General features: G+C 44.7%; 1 protein-coding gene and 2 long non-coding RNA genes across 3 annotated transcripts in view; 1 reads left to right on the top strand and 2 right to left on the bottom strand.

Moving 5' to 3' along the window:
- CHD6 (chromodomain helicase DNA binding protein 6) overlaps positions 1–9,954 on the bottom strand; it is a 208,287-nt gene extending 198,333 nt beyond the window's left edge. The window contains exon 1 of the mRNA XM_082430010.1: positions 9,819–9,954. The gene's annotated coding sequence lies outside the window, so the exon portion shown is untranslated. The remainder of the gene's footprint in view (positions 1–9,818) is intronic.
- LOC309645405 overlaps positions 1–16,281 on the top strand; it is a 925,297-nt gene that overhangs the window by 17,455 nt on the left and 891,561 nt on the right. The gene's annotated exons all lie outside the window — the stretch shown is intronic.
- LOC309645378 overlaps positions 12,420–16,281 on the bottom strand; it is a 62,658-nt gene continuing 58,796 nt past the window's right edge. The window contains exon 4 of the long non-coding RNA XR_014254838.1: positions 12,420–15,415. This is a non-coding gene — a long non-coding RNA (uncharacterized lncRNA). The remainder of the gene's footprint in view (positions 15,416–16,281) is intronic.

Below are 16,281 nucleotides of genomic sequence, written 5' to 3'. Positions count from 1 at the left end.
ACAAAATGTTAAGCTCTCCCAATCAGTGATACTTGTGTCTCAGTTAAACAGTAGCCCCTGCCCATACAACCTACCACATACATTAACTCACTCTGAGAGTATAAGACTGTCCCCTACAACAGAATTAAAGGGAAAACAGTGCTGCTTTTTAATGAACACCAATGGAAAACAATACAACATTAATTCATGCCATAAACAAAGCAAGAGACACTGCTGCATCAGTAATTTTGCTCTTCCTGCAGCCCTATTTATGATCTTTAAGAAGCCTTCTGATTCTAACATCTGTGAGTGTATAAAGCATATGGGGACACTCCTTACTGTCTCTCATGCTTCAAGAGTCACTGCTAAATGACTAAAAATCTCCTGCTTGAAAACTTAAAAACCTGGCAAATAAATTTAATAAAATTACAATATGTTTAGAAAGATCCATTTTATTATGTCTAGACAGCATTCTAAAAAGCTATAATTCTACATGTGGATCTTCATTTACTTCTATAGCCATATTTCCTTCCACTTGTCAATCACAAAATAATTTCCAGTTCTACAATGGATATTAATCAATGTATCAGAATCAATGCTATCCGTGATTTTAATGAGTTTAAAATTTGAAGTACAAGTAGATGGGGCTGGAGGCAGGGAAGCATATACAGCCCTGAATGAGTGAGAGAAATCCTTTCTTTTAACAATTCAATTTTTAAATATATTGGAAGAGGACAGAGGATAAGGCTCAATCCTTCAAGGGAGCTTTGGTGAATATTATTAAAAACAAAGATTACACCTTTATAAACTGAAAAACCATCCTCTAAGTTATCTGGTAAACCAGAAATACTTTACATAGGAAAAATCTCCATTAACTAGTCTAAAGTAATGAGAACCCTCAGTAACCAGCGTTTTATACTGAGAATTAAGTATTACACTTAAAAGCTGCCTGTGTTAAATCTTTATATGAAAGAAAAAAGCTTCAGCAGTCATGCTGAAAGACATGCATGTTAGTCACAGCCATGAAGGGTCATAAGGCCTCGCTGGAACAGCTACCCTGGTATTTGCAACACCTTACAGGACACAGATCTAAATTTATTTTCTGATCCTATTATTTTCTTAATATCAAATCAACTTTTAGATAAAAATAAATAGGTAAGCATAAATGGAAAAAATAGTGCTAAACTTTATTATATGATTTGTTTAGTCTCATTTTAGCCTAAAGGACAGTCTTGTCTCATATCGTATTCTCCTTTCTAAGTGAAAAGAAAAAAAAAGTCCACTATTTTCCCCACAAAGCAGGGGGCGGGGGGGGGGGGGTGTCAGGGGTTTTAAAGGGTCTAGAGTTGTGCTGTCAAATGCCAGAGCCACTAGCCATATGTGGCTATTTAAACTTAAGTTCACGGATATTAAATAAAAATTTAAATTCTGTTCCTCAGTCATACTAGCCACCTTTTAGGCACTTCAAAAGCCACATGTGACTTGAAGTCCTGCATAGGTATAGGACATTTTACATCATAGCACAGAGTTCTACTGGACAATGATGATCTAGAACAATGTTTCTCAAATTTAAAGGTACACAAAATCATCAGGATAGTTTGTCATTAACACACACTACTGGGTCTCCACCCCGGGTAGTTTATTTATGTGGTCTGGAATGGAGCCCAAAACCTGCATTTGTAACAAGCTCCAAGATGATACTGATACTGCCTATCATCTTGAGTAGTCCTCTCTATGGTAAAGGACCAGCTTTTGTTTTTTCCTATCCACCATTGACCAATACTTTTATAAAATACTAGAAAAGTTAATTATCAGGAAAAAATACTTTAAACAAGGACTATACCATAAACTTATACTTTTTAAATTATCAGATTCAACAGACAAATCGTTTTTCTAAAAAATGTAGTAAAAGCAGCTAAATACCTTCTCTCAAGTTCTGAACTTACCTCATCACAGACAGGTAACAAACAGTTCACAGACCTGCACAGATCCAGACTAAGTGTGAGTAGCCCTGATCTAGAAGAACTTTTTTTTTACGATAATCTTTTTGGAGCTGGTCATTAATGATCTCTTTCATTATCCTCTACCATTTCCTCAAGGTTTTTTACAACTCAAGGCAAAAATGTTATTTCCATTAAGCAGAAACCTCCCCCCTGCCCAGTCCCTTAAAACAATAATATACAGGGTCTGCTCAAAGAAACAACCTGACAGGTCATCATTTATGTGATCCAAATCTGTCACATGGTCAACAAAGATGATGGCTTGACTTTTTCATGCTAACCCAAGGTTGAATTTAGACTGCTAACACTGCAAAAGTTGGTAAGCCAAGATACACAATGAACATTAATAGAGGCTCTGCGTTAAATCACAGAAAATTTCTTTCAGTAAATAAAATCGACGATCTGAACCTACCTTTCCAGACACAATCCTTAAAAGGATTTCTTATGAATACTGATGGTTTCCCCAAACCCAAAATGAACAGTCCAGGTACGTTTCTTTACTCTTGTATACTTACGGAAGGAACACATCAAACAGAATCCCCTTTTAGGACTCAATGTCCTTCAGCAAACTATCTAAAGCTTAGGTGTTTTCCTCAATCCATATACCAAACCAAACAAACTGATTTTTCTTCTACTCAACTTCTGGTCTGGCCCAACAGATGGACTTCTGTGAGAAAATCTCCAGGATAACTTCAGGTCGGCCACTTCCTAGAGACTACTCTTAAGAATCTTCTTATTGCTCTACAGTTTTGTTTTACCAGTTTGTTTGACTATTACTTAAATAAATTATAAAATAAGGCTCTGAGAACTTTAATATGTGATCCTTTTTCCTATAGTAATATCTGGTTTAACAGAACTCCACATATATGCATGTTCTGTATAAAATAAGGTTACATGCTCAACTAGACATTATTTCAAGAAAAATACCACTTAAAATTAACAACATTAAAAGTTACAAGGTATATATCTCATATAACACCTGGGGAATATAAAAATGGGGGGAGATTTGTGTTTTTTTAATGTACTGTTTTAACCATTTTTTTAAATAAATTTATTTTTTTACTTATTTTTGGCTGCGTTGGATCCTCGTTGCTGCACAGCGGGCCCTCCCCAGCTGCGGCGAGTGGGGGCCACTCCTCATTCCAGTGGTGCACGGGCTTCTCACTGCGGTGGCCTCCCCTGCTGCGGAGCACGGGCGCGCGGGCTTCAGTAGCTGTGGCTCACAGGCTCCAGAGCACAGGCTCAGACCCGCGTCCCCCGCACTGGCAGGCGGATTCCCAACCACTGTGCCACCAGGGAAGCCCCGTCTTTTTAACTGTTCTGCTTACAGTGTCAGAAAGAAAACCCTTTTCCACCTAACATCTCGAATGAAGCACTAACAGAATGAGTAAGAAGTAGAATCCAAAGCAAGATAATATCAGGAGCTCCTGCCATGGCCACCCCCTCCAGTCCCATCTGCAGAGGCAGATGGCTGAGACGGAGAGGCCCAGGACCCTCTAAGACTGTCTTGTCACCTGCTCCAACCTTCACTCTATCAGGCTGCATGGGCAAAGGCATGGAACAGCTTCCCATGTGTAACAACAAGGTAGGGAAGCATGTGGGGGCAACCCTTGCCTGGATGTCACCCTGAAGGATGCAGAAGGACTTCCCCAAGCCTAGGCCAACTGATCCAGACTGAGACTGCAGGAACTGCTAAAGGGCAAAAAAGGCCCAAAGAAGTCAGCCTCTGGGCAAAAAGATTTTGCTCAAACAAAACAACTGTTTTGTAAGGACCTAAATCAATGACCCTTAATATTATTTTTACATGCAGGTGGGAAGAGATGGGGGAGAGGAGAAGGTGGGGGCGGGGGGCGACCACAAATCCCTTTAAGAATCATAAGAAACGACGGACTGGCTTCCCATAAACATGCACACACAAACAATATTTTGCATACTATTTTGGGCAGTTCACAGATGAGCTAAAGACTCCCTTGGTGTCCATGGATCCCAGGATAAAAAGCATCAACCTAAATAGGTAGGCACCAAAGGTCAGTGTTACAATAGCTAGACCTTCATTTAACCTGAAGCTTGACCTTTTACAGAAAGACAATTTCAGAATTTAAAAATATAGATATTCCAAAAATAAAATGCCTTGATCACACAGTTGTACAAGAAAATTCAAAATATATTGAAATTTTACTGATAATATATTTGATCCATAAAATTAGATCAGTGAAAACTCCCTACAAGAATCTTTTATAAAGGAGTAAAAAAGTAGACAAACAGAAATCTCCCTTGGGAATTCCCTGGTGTTCCAGTGGTTAAGACTCAATGCTTCTACTGTAGGGGGCACGGGTTCGATCTCTGGTGGGGAACTAAGCGCCAGCATGCCGCCACGCCAAAAAAAAAAAAAGAGAAAAAGAAATCTCCCTTTACTCTTTCACAAAATTCAAACATGCACCCATCACTTTGTAAGTGTTTGGATTCATTTCCTGAAGTTATCTTAAAATTCTGCTTCCCAGTTTTCCTGAAATTTTCAAACACTGTCTCAGTATGTTAAGTTCTTTTTCTTTTCTAAAAATTTTAAGTCCTTCATTATTACTATAAAGAAAACGGTTCATCAATTTTTAAAAACTCCTCAAAATATGAGCTATTGGGGCTTCCCTGGGGGCGCAATGGTTGAGAATCTGCCTGCCAATGCAGGGGACACGGGTTGGAGCCCTGGTCTGGGAAGATCCCACATGCTGCGGAGCAACTAGGCCCGTGAGCCACAACTACTGAGCCTGCGTGTCTGGAGCCTGTGCTCCGCAACAAGAGAGGCCGCGATAGTGAGAGGCCCGCGCACCGCGATGAAGAGTGGCCCCCGCTTGCCGCAACTAGAGAAAGCCCTCGCACAGAAACTAAGACCCAACACAGACCAAAAAAAAAAAAAAAAAAAATCAGCTCTTAATGTCATATATTATCAAAGATCCTAACAGTCTTGATGGCAAATGACACAAAGAATGAAAGTAGGAGAATGTAAGGAATCACTATTACAAACTAGAAAAACCAACTAATACAGGTACCACAAGCAAAACTAAACATTTTTCTCTGGATTTTATGCAAATAATCTGGTTCAGAAATTGGAAAAGAGGTGGATATTTTAAAATAACTCCGGTTTACTACCTTCAAGACTTTTATGGAAGTAACAGAATTTCTCATGAGCCTCCACAAAAGCCTCCACAAAATGAACTAAAGAGAAGAACATTTTGGCAAGGAAAAACTGACTGCATTCTCTCTCTGCACTTCATGGTTATTACTGTACTAGGCTAACTGTGAACTCCTAAGTGCCCTAGAAAGACCTCTCCTACACCATGGAGACAAGGGGGGGGCCGGGTGCCCTCACTGTATTCCAACTTGCCTCTTCAGTGACAAATTCTCGAAATGGAGAAGTAAAAATGGACGGGTGTACAGAACTCACGCAAAGTGTGCTAGTTAATCTAGTACCATACCACGAAAGCATGACAGCACACCCCAGCTTTTTAAGAAATCTTTAGAGAGTGCTGGTGGTGAAAAGAATATGTGCTTTGGATCGAGATGACGTGGGTTCAAATTCTGACTCTAACCTGAACCAGCTTTGTGGCTTTGAACAAGTTACTTCATTTCTTTGAGCTGCAGACCATGGAGCTCATGGAGTGGCTAAGAAAACAGCGATATTTTTTCTCATCCCTGTAGTCCCAGCACCTGGCTAAGTGCTGGACACAGACCAGGTATTCATTCATTCAATGCTAGTTTTTTTGCTTCCCTCACAAGTGTGTTATATTCTACTGCAAACAAAAATGTTCTCTAGGGAACAGATATCTAAGCTCTAGCTATATTCTATGTATTTCAAAGAGTTTTCAATATAGTAATAACCCGGTACAGGGGAATGCAGGCAGTCCCGTGGAATCCACTGTAGCTTTTCGCCTGAATTAGACTAAAGCTTTGTATGAAGGATGGAAGCATAAAGAGAAATACTAAATAATTTTTAAAAATAAAACGATTTCGGGGGAGAGGGATAAATTAGGAGTTTGAGATTAACAGACACACACTAGTATATATAAAATAAACAAGGACCTACTGCATAGCACATGGAACTATATTCAATATCTTGTAATAACCTATAATGAATAAGAATCTGAAATATATATATATGTATATATAACTGAATAATTTTGCTGTACACCTGAAACTAACACATCATAGTGAATCAACTATACTTCAATTAAAAGAAAATTTTCAAGAAACTCACTAATGGAGGTATGTTTTCTCTTAAAAGTAGTTGTTATCAGTTATTACCCAAAGTTTTATTTATTTATTTTTCATCCTGCTGGCGCCTGATCTTATGTACATGAAATAAAATGGTATTGTTGGACAACTTAAAAAAAAAAGATTTCAAACCTTGATATACTGGAGGGACGAGAGAACAGGGTGAGAACATACTCTCCTCAGCTGATTTAGATACTGTCATTGTCCTAGATACTGTCATTGTCACATACCAAAGATATTTATGCTGGTAGAATCCTTAAATCCTAAAACCGGTTCAAAAGGTTCAGAACATGAATCCATGTGTGACTCCACTTGGTTATTACAAAGTCTTCCCATGAAAGTTGAAAAACATAGGCACCTGCAGTGAGAATCAAGCCTGAGGTTGTGGAACCCTTTTTCCTCATGGTTTAACACAGGAAGACATAACCACAAACTCTGCTTGGGGCATTTTCCTGACCCCCAGGGCAGCATTTAGGAGAAATGGAAAAGCTGGTGAGGTCGGGGAAGGCCAAGGTCAAGAAGGGAGGGGGGGGCGGCGGTCACAGGGCTGGACGAGGGGCAGACAAGGCTGGGGGCTCAGAAGGAAGAGGAGGAAGGTGGCCAGAGCTCTGATTCTGAGGAGTTTAAGCTGCACTCTTGCCCCCGCTGGTCACCACGTGGTCGCCTCTGGGGACAGTAACTTGGGAGGCAGCATTTGTGGTGATGTCCCATCAGCACCTCACACACAGCACGTCCTTCTGCTGGCCCTGCTCCTCTCCAGGGCCCCCCAAGCCAGGACACCCCCAGTCTGCCCATTTCTCCCCACTGCGGCCCCTCCCGTCCAGGCCACCAACATCTTGCCCGACCACTGGTAACTCTCCCTCGGCTCCCTCCTGCCCTCTGGCCACCATAGTCCACCCCTCCCCAGCAGCCAAGGGATCTTTCTAGAAAGCCAGTTGGACAAGCCCTTCCTTGCTTGGCCTCTGCAGCACTCAGAATGAAGTCCTGGCCTCTTATCACATCTCCAGCCGCTTTCTGGCTCCACCCTCCCGACACCCGCCCTGCCCTGCCCCCGCTGGCCTCAGAGTCTCTGCCCCAAGCCATATATCCATCCAAGAAATCTGAAAAACGTCTTCGAAACTTCTCTAAATCAGAGATCCCCAAGACACAGTAGCCCAAGGGCCTGTTGTTTCTGATAGGTTTTCTGTAATATAATAGCAAAACTCACAAATGAGATGTAGTTTCTAAAGAGATAAGATTCTGCTTCAGATTTTCTTTGGTATTTGAAATAGTTATGAGAAAAGTAAATCAATAAATACAAAAAACGAACTGCCAAAGGATCTTCCAGAAATGTAGTAACGTTACTTGTGGCCTCCCACTTCACTTTCAACTGGCCATTCAATTTCTCCCGTGATTTGCCTGAAGTAATACACTGATGAGTTCAGAGAACTACGGACTATACTAATAATAAATTATAAAAATAATTAGAAAGCTATAGAACATTAAAAAGTTGTGGGAAAAGTGATCATATTCCAAGGCTTTGCAGTGCTATAACAGAAGAGCTAAATGTAAAAAGCAAAAAAATAACTGCAGTATAAAAGATGAGACTCCAGGCAGACTGTAATACTGCGATGAGACACAGCTAATTTCACAACAGATCTAGATTTACTTTGCCCATGGCCACACTACAGCAAGAACAGTATCATAGTCTGGTTACTATAAGGGAGAGTTAGCTAAAAAAAAAAGTTAGCAAAAAAAAAAAAAAAAAAAAAAAAAAGGGCAGGGGGGGAATTGTAAAGGTTAGCTTTTAATAGCCCATTAATCAAGAAAAAAGTTTAAATAATTCATCATAATTCATCTAGGAAATCTGCCCTGGGACGGAAAAGAAGTCCAAAATTAACCTTTTTACAACTCCACATTTTCCCAGGCCTTTTGTTACAGTCATGCATTGCTTATATGAAACCACCTGCTCTGGTTGGCATAAACCCTTTTACTTGACATTTCACGCCTAATCATTTTATCACACATGGATCTCAAACCTTCTCTCTATTCCCAGAGAGCCACAAAGTTTAGAAGAACTATCTCCCTGAGGTTGCCAACCTGATCTTCCAATTTGTAATACCAACAGATTCTCCTGTGCCATGCACAGTCGATGGGTACAAATCCACAGTAAGAAAGATAGCTCATAATTAGCCCTGGGAACACAGCAGAGTGGCCCTTGTCTGGACTCTTCCAGGGGTCACAAGCATATCCCCTTAAAGTACGTCGAAATTTGGAGCCTACCGGGATGGTATTCCTATAAGCCATTTGAGAAACAATAGTCGAATCTCAGGCAATACTGCAGACACTCTAAAAATTGTAAAAAATTTTAAATGGGTATTTTCTCCGTTCATGGATCTGCTACACCAGAAATGAGCAGTGTGGAGAATAAGGTGCACACACAGTCCCAAAGATGCCTGGAGATGCCAAGGATTCACTAGAAACCTTGGCCGGACTACTAATGGTCCATAAACCCTAATTTGGAGATCACGGGCCTACAGGTTCAAAATTGAATTATACTGCCTTATTAGATCACACACTACCGAAACCACAGTCACATCAATCATAACTGGAACTAGGAACACTTTAGGTACACAAATACGAGTCTGCTTATGCATTTTTAATTGGATCAAATAAAACAAGCTGCAAACAAACTCAAATTTCAATTATCTCACTAGTGAGGGGATTTCCTAACAGCGTCTTTTTAAAAACCAAGTAGCTGCCAACCCTCTGCACATCTGACAGGCATGTCTCTGGAAATTTGGGAACAGACTCCGTTACTTCTCAACAGCGAAGGAAATAAATACCCTGAAGGGGACAGATTCCGTTTTTGTTTTTGTTTTTGAAGGCTCAAACATGCAATCTAATAATGCACAAAACTTGGCTGCGGGGTTGCTGGACATCTCCAGGGTTCCAATTCTCGGGGCGAGTGCGCGCTAGTGCGTAAGAAGGGGGCGGAGGGGGTGCGCGCTCGGAGGACGCGCCGGGGCCCCCGCCCCCTCCCGGAGCAGCAGCCTGGCACCAGCCCACCCTCCTCCACCCCTGCAAAAAGACGCAGGACGCCAATAGTGCAACTTCTCCGCGGGGGCGGCGGCGGGAATAGCGGTCACCCCCGCCCCGCCGCTGCGCGGCCGGGGGTCTCTCCTCGGCCGGGCCCCGGGGAGGCGGGAGGGAAGGGGGAGCCCTCCGCACGCCCCGCCCCCGCACGCCTGGCCCGGGGCCGGGGGTTGCCCGGACCCCCAACCCTCCGCGCGGCCCGCAGCGGCGCACTCCCAAGGACAGCCGCCCGGCCTGAGCGCGAGGCGGAGCGGAGCGCGGCGGAGGCCGGCCCCTCGCCTCAGGCCTCAGGCCGCCGCCTGCCCTCCGCCAGGCCGCCCGCCGCCGGCCCCGCTCGGACCCCGGCCCGGCCGGGCCTCGGCACCGCCGCATCCCCTCATCCTGGCTTCATTCATAGGGGCACCGCAGCCCGGCCGGCGGTGCGGGGCCGGGGACCCGCGGACAAGACCGACCCGCCGAGGCCGGGGAGGAAAATAAAAAGTTAAGAGAAGAACTTACCTAAAATGGCTCCTGCAGCAGCCAAAATACAAACAGCTATTATTTGGTGAAGTTTAGCTCAGACACCCTGCAAGGACACCCTAACCCGGCTCGGGCCCGCCTTCCCTGCCATGCCATTGGGCTTCGCCGGCCCAAAACACAGAGTCATTGGTCAGCCTGGCTGCCGCTCAGACAGAAGCCCATTTCAAGCTTGCTTGCAGGGGCGAGTGATGGGCTCGCTCCATTGTGCTCGTATTTGCATGGATGTGATAGCGGCGCTGATTGGCCGGCGCCGGGGCCGCCCCGCCCCCTGCCTCGCGCCCCCCGCCTTGGAGACGCCGCTGCGTGCGGCCCCGCCCCCCGGGACAGAGCGGCGGGGCCACGGGGGCGGGGCGGGGCCGGGGTCCTGCGGGCGGAGGGGGCGGGGCGGGGTCCTGCAGCCGCAGACAGCGGGCAGGGGGCGGGGACCTGGAGCGCGCGCGCGCGGGCGGGGCGGGGGTTCAGCCAGCAGGTGGAGGTCTCTTAGGTAGCGGGCTAGCCATATGGAAAACCCTGGGCTGGCGTCTCCGGGGCTGGGAGAGGTTGTGACTGGGGTACCGCGACAGAGAGATTCCGCTGTGGCCGAGGTACCGTTGGTGAGGAAAAGAAGATGCCGAGAAGCCAGGCGAAGAGCCAAGGAGCCCCGAGCTCTGTCTCCAGCCGCATCCCTGCCGCTCCTCCTGGCTCCCGGGCACTCCTGGCGCACGGGCTTCTTCCCAAGGACCCCCCGCACACCCGGGGAGTTTTCAGCCCCGGGGGTCTTGCGGCGCCTTGGATATACCTCCGTAAAATCAGGTGTCGAGCTATGGTGTGTTTATGTTCAGGCCTGTCTCCCTCACCATCCTTGTAGCATCCTCAAGGACAAGGCCCAGCATATGGCAGTGATTCAACTAATTGTTTAATATTCTTTAATTCGTTCGTTAGTAGCTAATTTTTGAATGCCCACTAAATGCCAGGCATTGATCTAAGACAGGAGATACAGCGGTCAATAAGACAAAGACCTTGCTCTCGTGGAATGGACCTGCTAAGGGGAAAGAAAGACAATAAACAAATACAAGGGGAGAGGTAGTGATAAATGTTATAAAGAAAATAGATGCAGGCAGAGAGGAATGGGGAGTTGGGCCTGTCTGGCTGAATCCTCTGTATGGCATCCATTACTGCCCCCCTCCCAGATGTGGCAGTCACCTCACCACCTTACCACCTGCTTGCCCCCTCACAGGTGTTTCCTTAACACCCACACACACACAAAAATGGTTGGCTTCTGACTGTGGAGGCTCATTTTACCTTAATTAAAGTAGGAATGATCTGAGTCCTGATGATTCCAAGAGCTGTTTGTCTGATACTTTTAAGATGAACATGGTTTGACTTTGTCAGAGGTAGCTGTAATGATTTAGCAGAGCCTTACTGCACCCCCAGAGAGAGGATATTTTTAGTGTCTTTGAAACCCCAGCATTCCTATGATTTTCATCCCATGGCCCTAACTCTCTTCTGAGGACCACTTCTTCACTTCTCCTCAGACACCAGAGATTTCTCCAGTTTGAAAATACAAAGATAGCAGCCCCCGCCCCCCGCCACCTGTCTACCTCACCTGTGCACATTTCTTTCATTTGACTCAAGACTGGCCAAGATGTATCACGGCCCTCCCCTCCTCCCTCCTCTTTCTTCCTTCCTTACACAAATACTTATTAAGCACCACCTATGTTCCAGGTATTGTTCTAGACATTAAACAAGGCAGATGACATCTCTGACCTCAGGGAGCTTATAGTCTAGCTGAGGACAAGGCGAAGTTTGACACATGGATCCTGAAGAGCTCCAGTCCTGCCAAGCTGCTGGGAGTGAGTATGCAGAGAGCTGCTTGTCCCCGCTGACTCACGGGGATAGCGGACTTGCCCTCCTGAACCAGCGGCTGCAGGGGCTGAAACAGGACCAGACAGCTGGTAGCTACAGCCTCTTCAGTCTGACACCAGGATCAAGGATCTAAAACTGCTCATGGGACTTGGGTTTGTGAACTTTAGCTTCTGGAAAGGGGCTGGGAGCAGAGTTATATCAGAGGCAGACTTGGTGAGTCCAACATGGGAGTCGAGTGGCCCTCCTTTCACACAATCAAATCCTGTGCCCACAAAAGATGACATAGCACAAATGAGGTGGGGGAGGAATGGGACTCCAGGCAGAGGGAGGAGAGTGTGTATGCCAAAGCATAAAAGCAAGGACAGTGTTGTGAGGTGTGGGAGGGGGAGGGGGGAGGGAGGTAGATTTGTCAGTAATTCCTGTTCTTAAACTTGAGAAAAGTCAGTAGCACATAAGAAATTCAACACACGCAAAGACACAAATGTTATATCACTAAACAAGAAATCAATAGGAATGCATGATTGATTCACAAATGAATGGTACAGGTACAAGCAAAGGAAAGATTTGGTAGCTATACTCAGGAGAGGCAGCAGGCTTGACCTTCAAAGAGTCAAGTCTGTAGAACCGACCAAGGTTAGTGGAATCTGACCCTTGAAACACTTCCACAGTATCCAGGGTCTGGAGGGGAAACAGAGACAGCTAAGTGTCTTTTAGCTGTACCCATCCATGGGGACGTCTTAGCCTGGGTTCTCCAGAATGCAGAGGCTGATTCTGTAGGGCAGGAGTGAGAGGCAAAAGGAGTAAGTAGGGGACTTTCTCCTTCTGCCAGTCCAGTGGGTAAGACTCTGTGCTCCCAATGCAGGGGCCCGGGTTTGATCTCTGGTCAGGGAACTAGATCCCACATGCCGCAACTAAAAACAGCCCCATGCCACAACGAAGATCTCATACGTGGCAACGAAGATCCCACATGCCACAACTAAGACCTGGCGCAGCCAAATAAATAAATAATTTTTTTTTTTTAATGAGTAAAGTAGGCAAGAGGGAAGAGCCATTACCAGGATGATTATTCATGTGGCCTCCACTAAGTGTGGCTGATTGCTCCCACCCAAGGGATTATCCTCTGAGAAGCCACATAAAATGAGTCTCAGTACAGCCTGTGGGAGAGGGAAGGGAAGGAACTTTATCCACCAGCTCATCTTGAGTGAATTCTTACTCATTCCAGTTTTTCACGCATAGGTGCCAAGTGGGGTTCTGTGGTGTCCCAAAACTCAGTGTTAAGGAGTGTGCAGCAGGACCATGGGGCAAAGGATTATCAGGACGCAGCTTTGTGGAACTGGAGCCCATGCAGAGCTGGATGCCACAGCAGCGGCTGGGACAGAGATGGCTGACACTAAGAGGCCCTGAAGTTCTGACGTGGGGGTGACATCGGTGATGCATGACTTTCTGTACCACATAGTACATCCATGTTTACAAAGGTCCCCAGAAGAGCAATCCTTAGGCGCTCTGAAGGGGAGCCACGAGAGGGCTGCCAACAGTTCTGGAACTTTGTGACAGTAACTCTAAAAACACGAGTTGCATCCTGCCTGACCATGTTCTCTCTTGCCTTCCTGCCTCTGTTCACTTGTCTGTTTCCTCCGTTAGACTGTGAGCTTCTATATTGTTCTTGTTTATATATCTCTCTGGCAGAGGAAAGGCTACTTTCCCCCGCCTATTTCATTTTCCTCCTAGGCTCATAGCAAAACTACATTTCTCAGTAATCAGGTCCTTGTGACTGAGCTCTAACGGAATCTGGACAGAAGTGACACAAATATATCCCATTTCTAAGCATCCCCTAAAACTTCCTATGTGATCCTCCAGACTTTCTCCTATCCTCATCTGCTGGCTAGATGCAAAACTATCCAGTGGAGGGGGCTTCCCTGGTGGCGCAGTGGTTGAGAATCTGCCTGCCGATGCAGGGGACACGGGTTCGAGCCCTGGTCTGGGAAGATTCCCACATGCCACGGAGCAACTGGGCCCATGAGCCACAATTACTGAGCCTGCGCGTCTGGAGCCTGTGCTCCGCAACAAGAGAGGCCGTGACAGTGAGAGGCCCGCGCACCGCGATGAAGAGTGGCCCTCGCTTGCCACAACTAGAGAAAGCCCTCGCACAGAAACGAAGACCCAACACAGCCATAAATAAAATAAATTAATTAATTAAAAAAAAAAAGATTTCACAATGTCTCTGTCAAGTTTAAAAAAAAAAAAAAAAAAAAAAAACTATCCAGTGGAGGAATCAAGAGGCCCCAGAAAATGGCAATGGCATGAGTCTGCGTCACCTACTGACTGCACGGAGCAGAACCCGTGTGCTTCCATGCACTGGACTGTGCTATGAGGGAGAAATAAACTGTCAAAATGTCAAGTCACTGAAATGTGAAGGTTGTTTGTTATAGCCATTAGTACACTCTGACTAATGCAGTTCTTATCTACATTCATTTGATTCTTTGTCCCTCCAGGGCAAGGACTATTTATTTGGCTTTGTAACTCAAGTACTAGTACAATGTCTGGCTACATAGTAGGAATTGCTCAAAGTATGAATGGATATGAATGAGCTGATACCTGAGCCTGGTCTAAACCATCAAAGGTAGAATGCCAGGTAAGGTGGCAGGTGGAAAGTGTTCCACTCAGGAGACACAGCATGTGCTGCAGAGGCAGAGAGACGGGTGAACATATGCAGTTCTCAGCAGTACAAATGGCTCATGATTTGAGAGTAAGATGGCTAGGGTGAGGCTAGAGAGAATACAGGGGCCAGATCACAAAAGGTCTTATTCATTACATGAAGGAGTCTGAACTTTTTCCTACAAGAATCATTCAAGGATTTTAAACAGGGATGTGATACCATCAAGTTTATGTTTTAGAAAGATCTCTCTAGCAGCCTAGAAGAAGGATGGATTAGAAAGGAAGAGGCCAAAATGTGGATTTTTTTAAAGAAACATTTCCCTTTGCTCTAAATCATTCTTCTCATGAGATGCTCCACTAAAAAGAGTTTTGGGGTCAGGTTGGTTTGGACATTGTGCATACTTGAGACCCTCTTGGAAGCTCCCATTTTTCATTAAAAACTCTGAGAAGTTCTGCATTAATGAAAACTTTAACATAATATTTCTCAAAATTATTTGGCCTTTTTCATTTAATACCTATTTAAACTAGTATTAGGATTAGATTTGCCTACATAGCACACACACACACACACACACACACACAAAAGGACAAAGGGCACTAGTAACGTTGAAGTTTATTTTTGTCTTGCATAAAAGAAATCTGGGAAGCAGGCAGTGCAAGGGAGGCATGCAGCTCTGTGGTATCGTCAGCAACCCAGGCTTCAGTATGATTATTATTATTATTTTTTGGCTGTGTTGGGTCTTCGTTTCTGTGTGAGGGCTTTCTCTAGTTGCGGCAAGCGGGGGCCACCCTTCGTCGTGGTGCGCGGGCCTCTCACTATCACGGCCTCTCTTGTTGCGGAGCACAGGCTCCAGACGTGCAGGCTCAGTGGCTGTGGCTCACGAGCTTAGTTGCTCTGTGGCATGTGGGATCTTCCCAGACCAGGGCTCGAACGCATGTCCCCTGCATTGGCAGGCAGAGTCTCAACCACTGCGCCACCAGGGAAGCCCAAGGCTTCAGTATTTTTGCTCCACCATCATTGACTTTCATTCCCAAGGTCACTTCATGGTCCAAAGTGGCTGCTGGAACACCAGTCCCTATTTTTTTGGATGGAAAAAAAGAAAGACAAATAGGAAAAAGTGAGTCATGTTCCTTAAACAGACTTCCTGGAAATACTACACATCACTTCTGCTTACATCTCATTGGCCAGAAGTCAGTCACATGGCCACACCAAGCTGCAGAGGAGGCTGGGAAATATGGTATTTAAAAAAAATTTTACTTGGCTATGTGTCAAGTTAAAAACTGAGGTTCTTGGGACTTCCCTGGTGGTCCAATGGTTAAGACTCTGCGCTCCCAATGCAGAGTGCCCAGGTTCGATCCCTGGTCAGGGAACTAGATCTCGCCTGCCGCAACTAAGATCCGGCGCAGCCAAATAAATAAATAAATAAATAAATATTTTTAAAAATTGAGGTTGTTAAGTTTCCATCAACAGATGAATGGATAAAGAAGATGTGCCATATATATATATATATATATATATATATATATATATATATATATATATATATATGTGATGGAATATTACTCAGTCATAAAAAAGAATGAAATATTGTCATTTGTAACAACATGGATGGACCTAGAGATAATCATGCTAAGTGAAGTCAGTCAAAGACAAATATTATGTATTACTTATATGTGTAATCTAAAAAATAATACAAATGAACTTATTTATGAAATAGAAACAGACTCACAGACATAGAAAACAAACTTATGGTTACCAAAGGGGGAAGCAGGGGGAGGGATAAATTAGGAGTATGGGACTAACAGATACATACTACTATCTATAAAATAGATAAACAGCAAGGACCTACTGTATAGCACAGGGAACTGTATTCAATATTTTGTAATAACCTATAATGGAAAAGAATCTGAAAAAAGTATATATATATATATATATATATAT

This window comes from Balaenoptera physalus (assembly GCF_965194825.1).
Source record: "Balaenoptera physalus genome assembly, chromosome: 16".
Lineage (NCBI taxonomy): Eukaryota > Metazoa > Chordata > Mammalia > Artiodactyla > Balaenopteridae > Balaenoptera > Balaenoptera physalus.
The sequence above is the reverse complement of the archived record's forward strand: the minus strand, read 5'-3'. Positions and strand labels throughout refer to the sequence as shown.